At 40.3% G+C, this 11,303-nt stretch overlaps 1 pseudogene; it reads left to right on the top strand.

Annotated features, from left to right (window-relative positions):
• Positions 1-281: 281 nt before the first annotated feature.
• On the top strand, positions 282-7,384 carry LOC137501912 (uncharacterized; annotated as a pseudogene).
• The last annotated feature ends 3,919 nt before the right edge of the window (positions 7,385-11,303 follow it).

Here is an 11,303-nt window from a genome sequence, read left to right as displayed (position 1 = left end):
CACCATATTCGCCCCAAGAATTCGCAACTTCTGTGTCTTTCTTTATGTTCTTCCTGTTCTTATCCTCTGTGGGAGCATATTTGTGGTGATTATTTAATGCGACAACGTCAATAAAATTAGACTACATACGTAGGCTATATTCGAACCTTAGTGTAACGAAATCATGAGTTCACATTCGGACTTATATTTCGGAAGTGAGCTATCGTAGTTTGAAAATTGTAAATGCAGGTAGTTGTCTGTTCCATGTGTCAGCACAAACTTTAGAAAAAGTGAATGTACAAATGATTTGTATTCTGAAGAAGAAGAAGAAGAAGAAGAAGAAGAAGAAGAAGAAGAAGAAGAAGAAGAAGAAAGAGAATTCGCCTTTGAATGTTGTATTTGGAATGACGACCAATAGCTTCAATACAAACATTCAGTTAGCCATGTAAAGATTGATGCACAGGTTCTAGCACTTCATCAGAAATGCCAGCGCAGACAGCAGTAATACATCGTTGCATATCATGTGGTGTAGTAGGAATGTCATTATAAACAGTGTCTCTTAGCTTTCTACAGAAAAAAAATATCTGGAAGGATCAAATCTGATGAACGGGTCGGCAAAAGTAGAGGTCCCCTTCGTCCACTTGGAAACAATCGGTGAAGACAAGCGTTGATATCAAACGCTCCTCGTAGTCTGTAGTAGAAAGTCGTCTAACATCTGTGGAAGATGATCTGTTGAGAGGTTGAGATACGTTTGAGAATCTAATGTTTCTTCTATGAAAAGTATGGTTTATGAGCTGATGGTTCTCTATTCCACATCATACATTCAAACTCCATGTACGCTGACGTTGAACCTGTCGACGCCAATGGGAAATGCTTGCGGACCAACACTGCGTGTTTCGGAAGAGTTTACTTGGCCATGATTTGTAAATGTTGCTTCATCACTGAGAAGAATACATGGTAAATATGGTGTATCTTGTATTAATGCTCATGTAGAAAGTTCACACGATTCTCAAAATCGTTTCCATGCAGCTCCTTATGAAGAATTAAATGACACGGATGGCAGACGAGAACGCGTAGTACACTTCCCAGACCCATGCCACTTCTTCGTGCGATTGCATGGGAATTAACGTGCAGATCTACAGCAACAGCAGCTAAATAATTATTTTCACCCTTTTCTCCAGTCACTCGTTTGTTTCTATTATGTTTCCTAGGCGTTACATTTCCTGTTTTACATAATTAGTTTAAGAGGTTCACAAATAATTGTCGAGATGGATGACGTTATTGGGATATCGTTCCATGTACAGAGCACAAGAACAAATAGAATTCTCCCTCCATACACTGTTAACATGTAGGCCTTTTTAGCATAGGAAAATACCATACTCCATGGGTCCCAACTCTTGAACTATCACAAAGGCAACAAACATAATAACATCTCCGCATAATGACTTCTATTATTATGATCTATAAAATTAAAATGCTCAAAAACATCACATCAATTATTACCAATTCACAGATTCATCATTATGAAACGAGAATTATTTATACTGCTCACCATAGGCAGATTTATTCTACTAGTTATGATCAACATTCTCTACGAATTTTTTTCTATAATGTGTAATTTACTTCCAAAAATATCAACATTTTACGAACTGTATCCAGTTTCAAGAACAATGTAACTACATATTTTTTTATATTCGCTAGCTTTTGTAATTTTCCAATTATTGAAGGAAGTCTGATACACACTTTCTCTGGGACAAGTTAATTTTAACCATGGGACCCAGTCCTGGAACTATATGACAGAAATATTCCAGATTAAATATACCATACCGTCATATATGGAGGCTGATTAATTGTAAGTACGGAGAACCGTGTGCATGGAAGGGGTCCAATCAACACCGTTACCAACTGGAAAAAGTATTAAATTATGTATTACTTGCCGCACCAATCGTCACCACTAGCAACTGACTGCAATTACGTTGGTTGACATTAATTATTTGGCCGGGAGCGTTTGAGGACATCTTTGACATCCCTGGTACAGGTCTTTCTATTTGACGACGATAGGCGATCTGGGATTCTGAGTGCGGGATGATGATCATATGGGAGGGAATGGGCGAAACCCGGTGTCGATAGATATCCTATTCATATTGAATAACACTTAGGGGTCTGTTCAAGGCTTAACTTATCCATCCAACGGGCAAATCGCCATCAACAGCAACGACTGCGTAGAGTTTTTAAACAGAATGCAGGCTTTTGGCAGGCAATCTACTGATTAAAAATAGTTTAACGCTACCTCTCCTACTCTGCCGGCCAACATTATGATGATGACATTTTTTCACCGAAGAACTCAAACCGGCTACTCATCGTGTCGGACCGTGGAGATTTGACGCCTTAACGATCATGACTACAAGGCGGGCACGTTTGTTGACATCTGTAGAGCATGAGCGGTTTGCACAGGGAGGAAGTCGGCAAGTATACTCACTTGAGAGAACTATTAGCGATTGTTAACAGGCTAGAAATTGGGAATACAGATCGCATACCATTATTCTGCTGATAATAACATTATAATCTATTTGAGTGTACAACTTAAAGCCGGCATACGCTATAGTAATCCATTCACGTGTAGCTTGTGAAGTAGAACATCTAGCGTCAAAAATTTTATCCACCATATCGATTGACACATCAGTCGAGCCTGACGAACTATCGTCAGAGTCCCTGAGTAGCACATCCACAACGTTTTAAAATTCCCTAAATTAGAAAAGACGAAAGACTCCAAAGTTGTGATAAGGATTGTTAAGGCTGTAGTTAGAAGAAGACCGTGCATACCATTGCTCGGCACTGTGAAAACGCTTTATCACTGCTTTCAAAGACAAGTTTTTCAGAATAATTTTTATTCCTACTCCTACTCACAGCACCAGTAGAAAATTACTTAGAAAATTATTTTCGTACTTCACAATTCTTCATGAAATTTGGTGTTTTAACACTTCTATCAAACCGTCTATTTTTGATTTCTTCGCACGTCTACGAAGTTTACCTGGTGTTAAGATCAGAAATTCAGTGCAAATGAATGACGACAATACTATGCTAAGACAATCCACTGGTGCTCCACGAGGAATGACTGTTCAGTGTGGACACGCCATAACTCAGTTGCTGAGTATAGTCCAAATACTTTGTAAACGTCCTGCGCGGGAATCGGCCGCGCACGTGGGGAAGGACAACCAAAGGGGACTGCCTCGCCTTTCACTGCTCTCGCTGCCCGACCTGCGACTACACACCGTGCTAAGCAATGTACGCAGTGGCTCAACACAACCTGTGAACAAGCGCGTTACGAAATAGCGAACCGGGAAGAGAGAGAGATAGGGTGCTAATCAGACCTTCCACAATACCTACACGGCCACGCAGTCACTCAGAAGGATGTTTAGAAAGCATTTGGCCTATAGCCGTTACCTTTCTAAGAATTGGAAAGCTCGGGCGACTGTCATCACAACTCTTCCAATCAGAATGGCATTTCCTGCAAAGTTAGATGCTCGGGAGTACAGTTGCAAGTAGTGCTTTCTTCATACTCGTGCTATAAACGTTTTAGTAGATGCTAGTAGAATGTCATTTTCTCTTCGTCGTCTTCCGAAAACCAGTGACCTTGTACATCCCGCCCTAAGCTCACAGATTGCGTCACTCTGTTTATAGCGAATAATGCCCGTCACTGGCAGCAACAATCATTCATCAGATGCCTAATTACTGTGCGATTAATATACACTACTTAATGAGTATGAAAGAGATAAAGTTTGACATTTAAAATTGATTTTACGAGCCCATTCCAACAGTAAATAGTAACTACAAATCATCGTTGCGCCTGCGAAAACCGCTATGTGGTAATATTGTGGGAGAAATACTGACCCGCAGCACATATATCTTCGAAATTATTCACACAATATTGAATTTTAGATGGCAGATCCTTACCAGGCACAAAGATGAAGTGATGATTGAAGGAAAGTAAAGTGTCAAGTGCTGGTACTGGTTACTGTTTTAAGGGGAAGTAAAACTAAATAATCGTCCCCTTTTAACACTAGTTAGAGGAGAAAAATCAGTTTTCAACCTTTGAAGAATTTAAAATTCGTCGAGCTAAAATATAAGCGTCCGAACAGAACAAAAGTTGTCCAATGGAGAAGAGACAGAAAATATGTAATTCGAGCGCGGCTGAGTGGTTGGGATGGTTGAGGCGTTGGCCTTATGACCCCAGGTTCGATCCTGGCTCAGTCCGGTGGTATTTGAAGGTGCTCAAATGCGTCAAACTCGTGTCGGTAGAATTTCTGGCACTTAATAAGCTCCTGCGAGACAAAGATCCGGCACCTCGGCGTCTCTGAAATCCGTAAAAGTAGTTAGTGGGACGTAAAGCAAATAACTTTATTATTATTATTTATGTAACTTCAGAAAACTGACACCAATAGAGCGGACGCGGCTAAATCATAAATACTAGGCAAGAATTTAATTATGGCGCATTTTGGAAAATGTTATAAAAATAATATTTGTCTACTGGAACAACTGTTAATTGCGCTACATTCATTTCGAACTTCAGTACAATATAAAAAATTATTTTACATTTTCAAGTATTTCACTTAATTTCGAAAGCAATACTTTGGCTAAATCCGCAGAGGACTGGAGATTCAAAATCATAGTATGGCGAATATCGCAGCAGTTCACAATTCTTCAATAACAATGCAAATAACACTACTTGAAAACAGTGGTAAATTTCGTATAAGTACTTCCCTCATAGAAGCCTGTTTTTCAAAAACCGTGGACAGGATTACTATTGAAATTTCTTGATGCTGCCACCAAAGGGATCCACTGAAAAATTTACAACCTTTACCATCAGAGTGCAAGTTGTTTAGAGGACGTAATAAGCCGATCACACCTTCTCCTCTTGATGGGATACAATTTCAGTAAAGTTACTTTTCAGCCAGTGAGAATTTAGTCGAACCACACACTATTTAATAAACATGATTTAAATAACATATTAGTTTAGGGTACTTAAACTAGTAGGTGACCGGTATTATTTAATCAAATTGTTCGTTAAAGGCATATAATCTCTTTAGGCTTTTTCGGTCGTGAAATTACCAGCGTTTCGCCCCAGTGTAGCAGTGGGCTCTTCAGTTGGATTACTACACCTTTCCAAGACTGTGGCGGCTAGTGCGCCGTTGAGACACCACTGCAAACCTCTGGAGCGAAACACTGGTAATTTCACGATTGAAAAAGCCTAAAGATATTATATCTTTTAACATTTACAATCGATGAAATTAAGTTATGGTTTCCTTCTAGTAACCTTATTTTTGAAATTGTACGTTAATTGTAATTTTTCCAAAAGTTCCTCTATCAGATAAGAAATAGCAAAAAGGGCTATTCAAATCGAAAATACCTTCCGTAAACAGCTGTCATGTCTGGCTCAGTTATATGAAGTATTTAAATCATAGTTACTACCAGATATCCCGGAAGAACTCCCTTTCTAATTTCCTAGTCTGGAGCCACAACTGAATATATGCTATAGGTGGGCCGGTACAAGGTTGCACTTGACAGTTATAGTTCCTGTTGGCATTACTACAAAAAATAATTGAAGAACGTCACCCGTCAATCAGAACCAATCCATTACTTTTTATGTCAGATACAGTTAATCGATTTTATACATATTAGTTCGTATTTAATTCTGTAGATTGCGTATCACCTTTTATATACTTACAAAAATATGAGCATTTAAAAAAAATTGTAATGTTTAAGCGAGCTCCAAAATAAAGATGAACTATTTTCATTTGGTTGTTGTTGGCAATATGGCTGGTGTAGTGGTGCCATCTATAAATACCTTGACTTCCATATTGAAGTGTTGCCGCTTGTCTGTCGTTGCTAGCACGTGGTCAGGTGTGGTTCGCGCGTTGATGAAAGTTGTGTTTTTCTTGTGAGATAACTGTGATTTTTTTTTTACTAGTGCAGTGCGATGTCACGGAAACAACAATATGATGAATCGCGAAGTGATAATCCTTTGCGCCGAGAAGTGCCCCTTAATAGTCAGGCATGTGAATAAGTGCGGAGAACTCGCGAGTTTTACGAGAGGGAGAGGGAATTCGTACGTTTCCATGGTCGTCCCTCTGTTCCTACAGATCAAGTCGTGGAACGTACAAGTCAAACATTAGGGCTTTCAAAGCGGACTGTGGTTCAGAAAGGTGTTCTCCTCCAGGAACTGAAGGAAAAATGGACTGGGGAACCTAGCAGTGGCGGAAACAGGACTGAGAGTGGGGACTTGTTTCTTAGCACTCCAGGAAAGAAACGATTTAAGGCACCTCCTGTAACAGGAATTGATTCTTTCCAGGCTGATGCAATACGTAGACACGTGTACGATTATTACAGCAGGAAGGAATATCCTGTGGTGGCAAAATTACTAGTCTCCCTTAAACAGAAACATATTTTCTCCGGGAGTAAAACTTCCTTAAAATCGGTATTGCGAGCCTTAGGTTTCAGATACACAAAACTGAACGGAAGAAAACTGTTGCTTGAAAAGTCGCACATCGTGATGCCTAGGAGTATTTTTTTTAAATAAACTTGTCGGTAAGGATCTCCACGAGGTAATATGATTTAATGAGACGTGGGTGAATGCTGGGGAGTGCATTGATAAAGCTTGGACTGATGACAGTCCTAAGAGCACCGGTAATCAACCGACTGGGAAGGGCGCCAGATTAATAATAGCGCACGCAGGTTCATCCAGTGGTTTTGTGGAAGGTGGTCTTCTAATGTTACGATCGAAAAAAACCGGTGATTATCACGAAGATATGGACCATGTTCGCTTTTTAGATTGGTTTAAGAAGCTTCTGCAACAGCTCAATGGCCCTTACGTCATTGTTATGGACAATGCACTTTACCACTCGGTAATAACGGACAAGACCCCTACTTCGAGCGCCTGTAAAGAATTGTTAGTGGAATGGCTGGAGGCAAGAAATATCCCAGCGCATATGGGTATGACTAATTTAGCCTTTCACCGACGTACGTAGTTGATGAGGTAGCGAAGGAACAAGGACACGAGGTTGTTAGGTTGCCGCCGTACCACTGTCACTTCAACTCTATTGAATTGGTATGGAGTGATGTGAAACGTTACGTTCGCACAAATAGCAAATCCTTCACAATTACTGAAGTGGAAAGACTGTTCCGAGAGGGTATTACCTTAGTGGATGCGGCTTCTTGGAGGAAGAAAGTTAGCCATGCCGCAACATTAATTAACTCGGCGATGGCCATAGATGGCATAATCAGTGACTGTCAGGAGTTGATGATCTGCCTGGACGATGACGACGACAACAACAACAACAACAACAACAACGAAGGCGACGGTAGTGATGGCAGTGATCTGGAGGGTATTGAGCCTCTACCAATGTAAACAAAGTAAGAAGAATAACTTTTCTGAATCTTCGTAAATTTAATAGGTTTTACTCGAAATCTTTTGTGTTAGCACCGGCGTATATTATCGTAACATTTATTGGTGTATTTAAAGTGAGTTTCTTGTCTGCCGATTTCTTCCGCATTCTCTAACATTGCGATAATAAGAACTTCGTAGTAGATTTATCACGTATCATTTTCTGTGATATATTTCATTGTAAACTTAATCGGTGTCTTGAAAGTGCGATTGTTGTCGGCCGATTTCATTTGTATCGTGTATCGTCGCGATGGCATTAAAGACATTTCTCTCATGTTTCTAAAATCTTACGTGCCGTGCAATCAGCTGTTGCTACGGCGGCAACATCGCTTCGAGCGCCACTGCAGTGTGACCAACAGTTTGCGTAGCTGTCATGTGCAACCTTACGCCGGCCCACCTATAGCACAGATTATAAATAATCACTTCTGCTGTTATTTTATCACACAATTCTGGCCAGTACATCGCGATAGTTGAAGACCTTGAAATGTTCAGTTTGCATTACTCAGAAAACAGCACCTCACTGATCTTTTACTTGCAACGAGCCCATGGTCTCTTTCATCTCCAAACCTCTTGCCTGGAAATCATAAAAAGGGCTAATCTAAAAATTACATTCTAGATTTCATTAACCTCGGCTAAATCAACCAGGGCTGATGACTTAGATTGTATGTCCCTTCAAACAACAAGCATCATCATCATCATCATCATCGAAGACAGTTTAAACTGTCAGCTTCAAACATGGTGTCCGTACCTAATTCAGTCATTAGACCTCCAGACATTGTTCCCATCTGTTAGCAAAAATTATTCTCAGTATTTTCATACTGGGAATTACTTTTAACGTAATTAATCGCCATGAAAATTGAAGTCAAATTCTTATTATCATTATTGGTTTATTTATTTATTTTAATTTTTATTATTTATTTTTAACCGAGCAAATTGGCCGTGCGGTTAGGGGCACTGTCGGCAGCCCCTAATTGTTTTCCGTGGTTTCCTATTTTCACCCATGCTATACCTTAATTTAGGCCACGGTCGCTTCCTTCCCACTCCTAGTCCTTTACACTCCCATCGTCACCATAAGACCTATCTATGTAGATGCGACGTAAAGCGAATTGTATTTGTGTGTGTGTGTGTGTTTGATTTCACGAATTGTCTGCAGGCTGAATAAATGTCTTGTGTTGTTGACTTACTTTACTTAATTTCTTTTTATTCGTACGCGGACATAAGGCCTGAACGAAATTTCTCCAGGGTGTTATACCATTGAATAGTATTGTTAGTAGTTCAATATTCTTTAAGCGCCCCAGAGAATGTCTTGCTTAAATTAGGGAAGTTGTACTTCAACATACTTCCCATGTCTTAGGCGTGTAGAGCGTTGCTGAGCTGATGATATAAGTGCAGCAGCTGTTAAAGTAACATTAATGAAAAGTTTTCTTGCTCTTGCCGATAAAGGGAAGTAACAAAACAGTGTCGACCCCTCCAAGTTCACAATACCTGCAGAAGAAGGGAAACTGCTAATCTGGCGCCAGACGCCATAAATATTCAGCGTCGCAACGCCTAAGTTGGAGATTGGGACGTGCTAATAGCGGATTAGGTGTGAGACTCAAAGAGGGCTCGCTAACAACTTACAACAGAGCTGGTACTTTGAGCAAGACAGCTGCTCTTAGGACGAGGACCTCATTGTAACTACTTCAACTGCTGCCTAGTTCAAGTAATTACTACACTTGTAACGAGAGTGAAACCACATGGCGAAAGCTTGCTTTTAGTTTAGAGTGAGTAACCTTCACAATAAACACAGAAATAATAATTAAAAAACGAGGACACTAATTTAATGAATCCTCATTTTGCGTTGTTTCTATGTTTTTGTACAACGTAAGCAACATGAGTCAGTTTTAATTAAAATAATTGTTATATTATTACTCCTCCAGAGTTTTGCCGACTGCCACTAATGACGTCTCTGTCTACGTAGATTCATGTAATATTTACATCTGTTTATATACTGTATATGCTATCACAACCTAATTAATTAAAAAATTAAAATAATAATAGATTGGCGCTTTCATGGACGATATTAAGTCAATTAAGCTGTTAAAAATTTCGTACTCTCCTGACTACTAGGTTTTAATCTCAATGTGTCGTATACAGGTCATATGTGTATGTGCACCTGTGATTTAATTAAACCTTTCTAGTTTATACTCTCAACTACTTAACCTCCTTTCGATTACTTTTATCATTAACCCATTTGCCCTTCCCCACACAAATTTGACTTACTTTATATTACTTTTACTTTTCTATTCCTATGTCAATCTTTCTTCCGTTGCAATTTTATTCAGTTCGCCACCTGTCCGCTTTAATTGGTCTGATTACCTCGTATTGGCTATGTTGCAGCTCGCGGACATGTAAACATAAAACATCTGACTTGGAGCAAGGATGGCGACGTCAATTCCTTCTGGAAATACAATAGCGCATAGTGAGCCATCTGGTAACGAGAGTATCATTCAATCAACAGAGTATTTGTGAAGTGTTATCGAAATGTTGTTATAAGGACAGTGTAGTTTTAAGAGACGAGTCTCTCTTCTGAAGAAGCAGAACAAGTTCTTCGGGAATTCTAAAGGATTCCTATAATTTATTTCTTGGATGCGTCAAAACCCAAAAGATCATCATGTCGATAAATATTGTACTCTCTACAGTAACTAAACCTGTTAGAATTAACACGTGATCTTATTTAACTCCTTACATTACTGTAGTACTTTACAAAGCTTCGTCGGCGGATATTGAGTGAGTCTCGGTCCACAAGTGGCCACTGTTGGTTCGTGGTCCGATAGCTCTGCATTCCGACCAGCCAACCAAGCACATCTCGATCTCCGATCCAAATCTTCTGGCCTGAGAGACGGTGTCACCGTGTAGGAGGCCCGCCTCCCCATTCAAGTGAGGAATGAAAACATTTAGTAGTACTACAAAGCATTATATAACGGGAAATTACAACTTACCGTAATTTAATACGTGACGTGTCCAATATTGATTTGAATGAGTAACTGCTGCTGTAGTCCTCCTCTGTGATGTAGTGGTTAGTGTGATTAGCTGCCACCCCCGGAGGCCCGAGTTCGATTCCCGGCTCTGCTACGAAATTTGAAAAGTGGTACGAGGGCTGGAACGGGGTGCGCTCAGCATCGGGAGGTCAACTGAGTAGAGGTGGGTTCGATTCCCACCTCAGCCGTCCTGGAAGTGGTTTTCCGTGGTTTCCCACTTCCTCTCCAGGCTAATGCCGGGATAGTACCTAACTTAAGGCCACGGCCGCTTTCTTCCCTCTTCCTTGTCTATCCCTTCCAATGTTCCCATCCTCACGCAAGGCCCCTGTTCAACATAGCAGGTGAGGCCACCTGGGCGAGGTACTGGCCATCCTCCCCAGTTGTATCCCCGACCCAGAGTCTGAAGCTCCAGGACACTTCCCTTGAGGCGGTAGAGATGGGATACCTTGCTGAGTCCGAGGGAAAAGCCAACCCTGGAGGGTAAGCAGATTAAGAAGAAGAAGAAGAAGAAGAAGAAGAACTGCTGCTACTACAACTACTACACAAGTTTTCATATAGCTGTAAATTCGGAACAAATTCATTATGGAATTCCTCTGTATTCTCTCTTTTTTTTTTTTTTTTTTTTTTTACAATTTTGGTTTAAGTTTCACCGACATAGATAGGTCATATAGCAACGATGGGATAGGCAATTATTAGGAATCGGAAGTAAGCAGCTGTGGAATTAATTAAGGTACAGCCCCAGCCAGCATTTGCCTTGCATGAAAATGGGAAACCACGGAGAAACATCTTCCGGATTGCCGACAGTGGTACATATTTTAAAGAGCCTCCCAGGAGACATAAGAGACACATGTACATTGTTTATT

Source organism: Anabrus simplex, chromosome 8 (genome assembly GCF_040414725.1).
Source record: "Anabrus simplex isolate iqAnaSimp1 chromosome 8, ASM4041472v1, whole genome shotgun sequence".
NCBI classification, from domain to species: Eukaryota; Metazoa; Arthropoda; class Insecta; order Orthoptera; family Tettigoniidae; genus Anabrus; species Anabrus simplex.
Note: the sequence above shows the minus strand (reverse complement) of the source record. Positions and strands in the feature narration are given on the sequence as shown.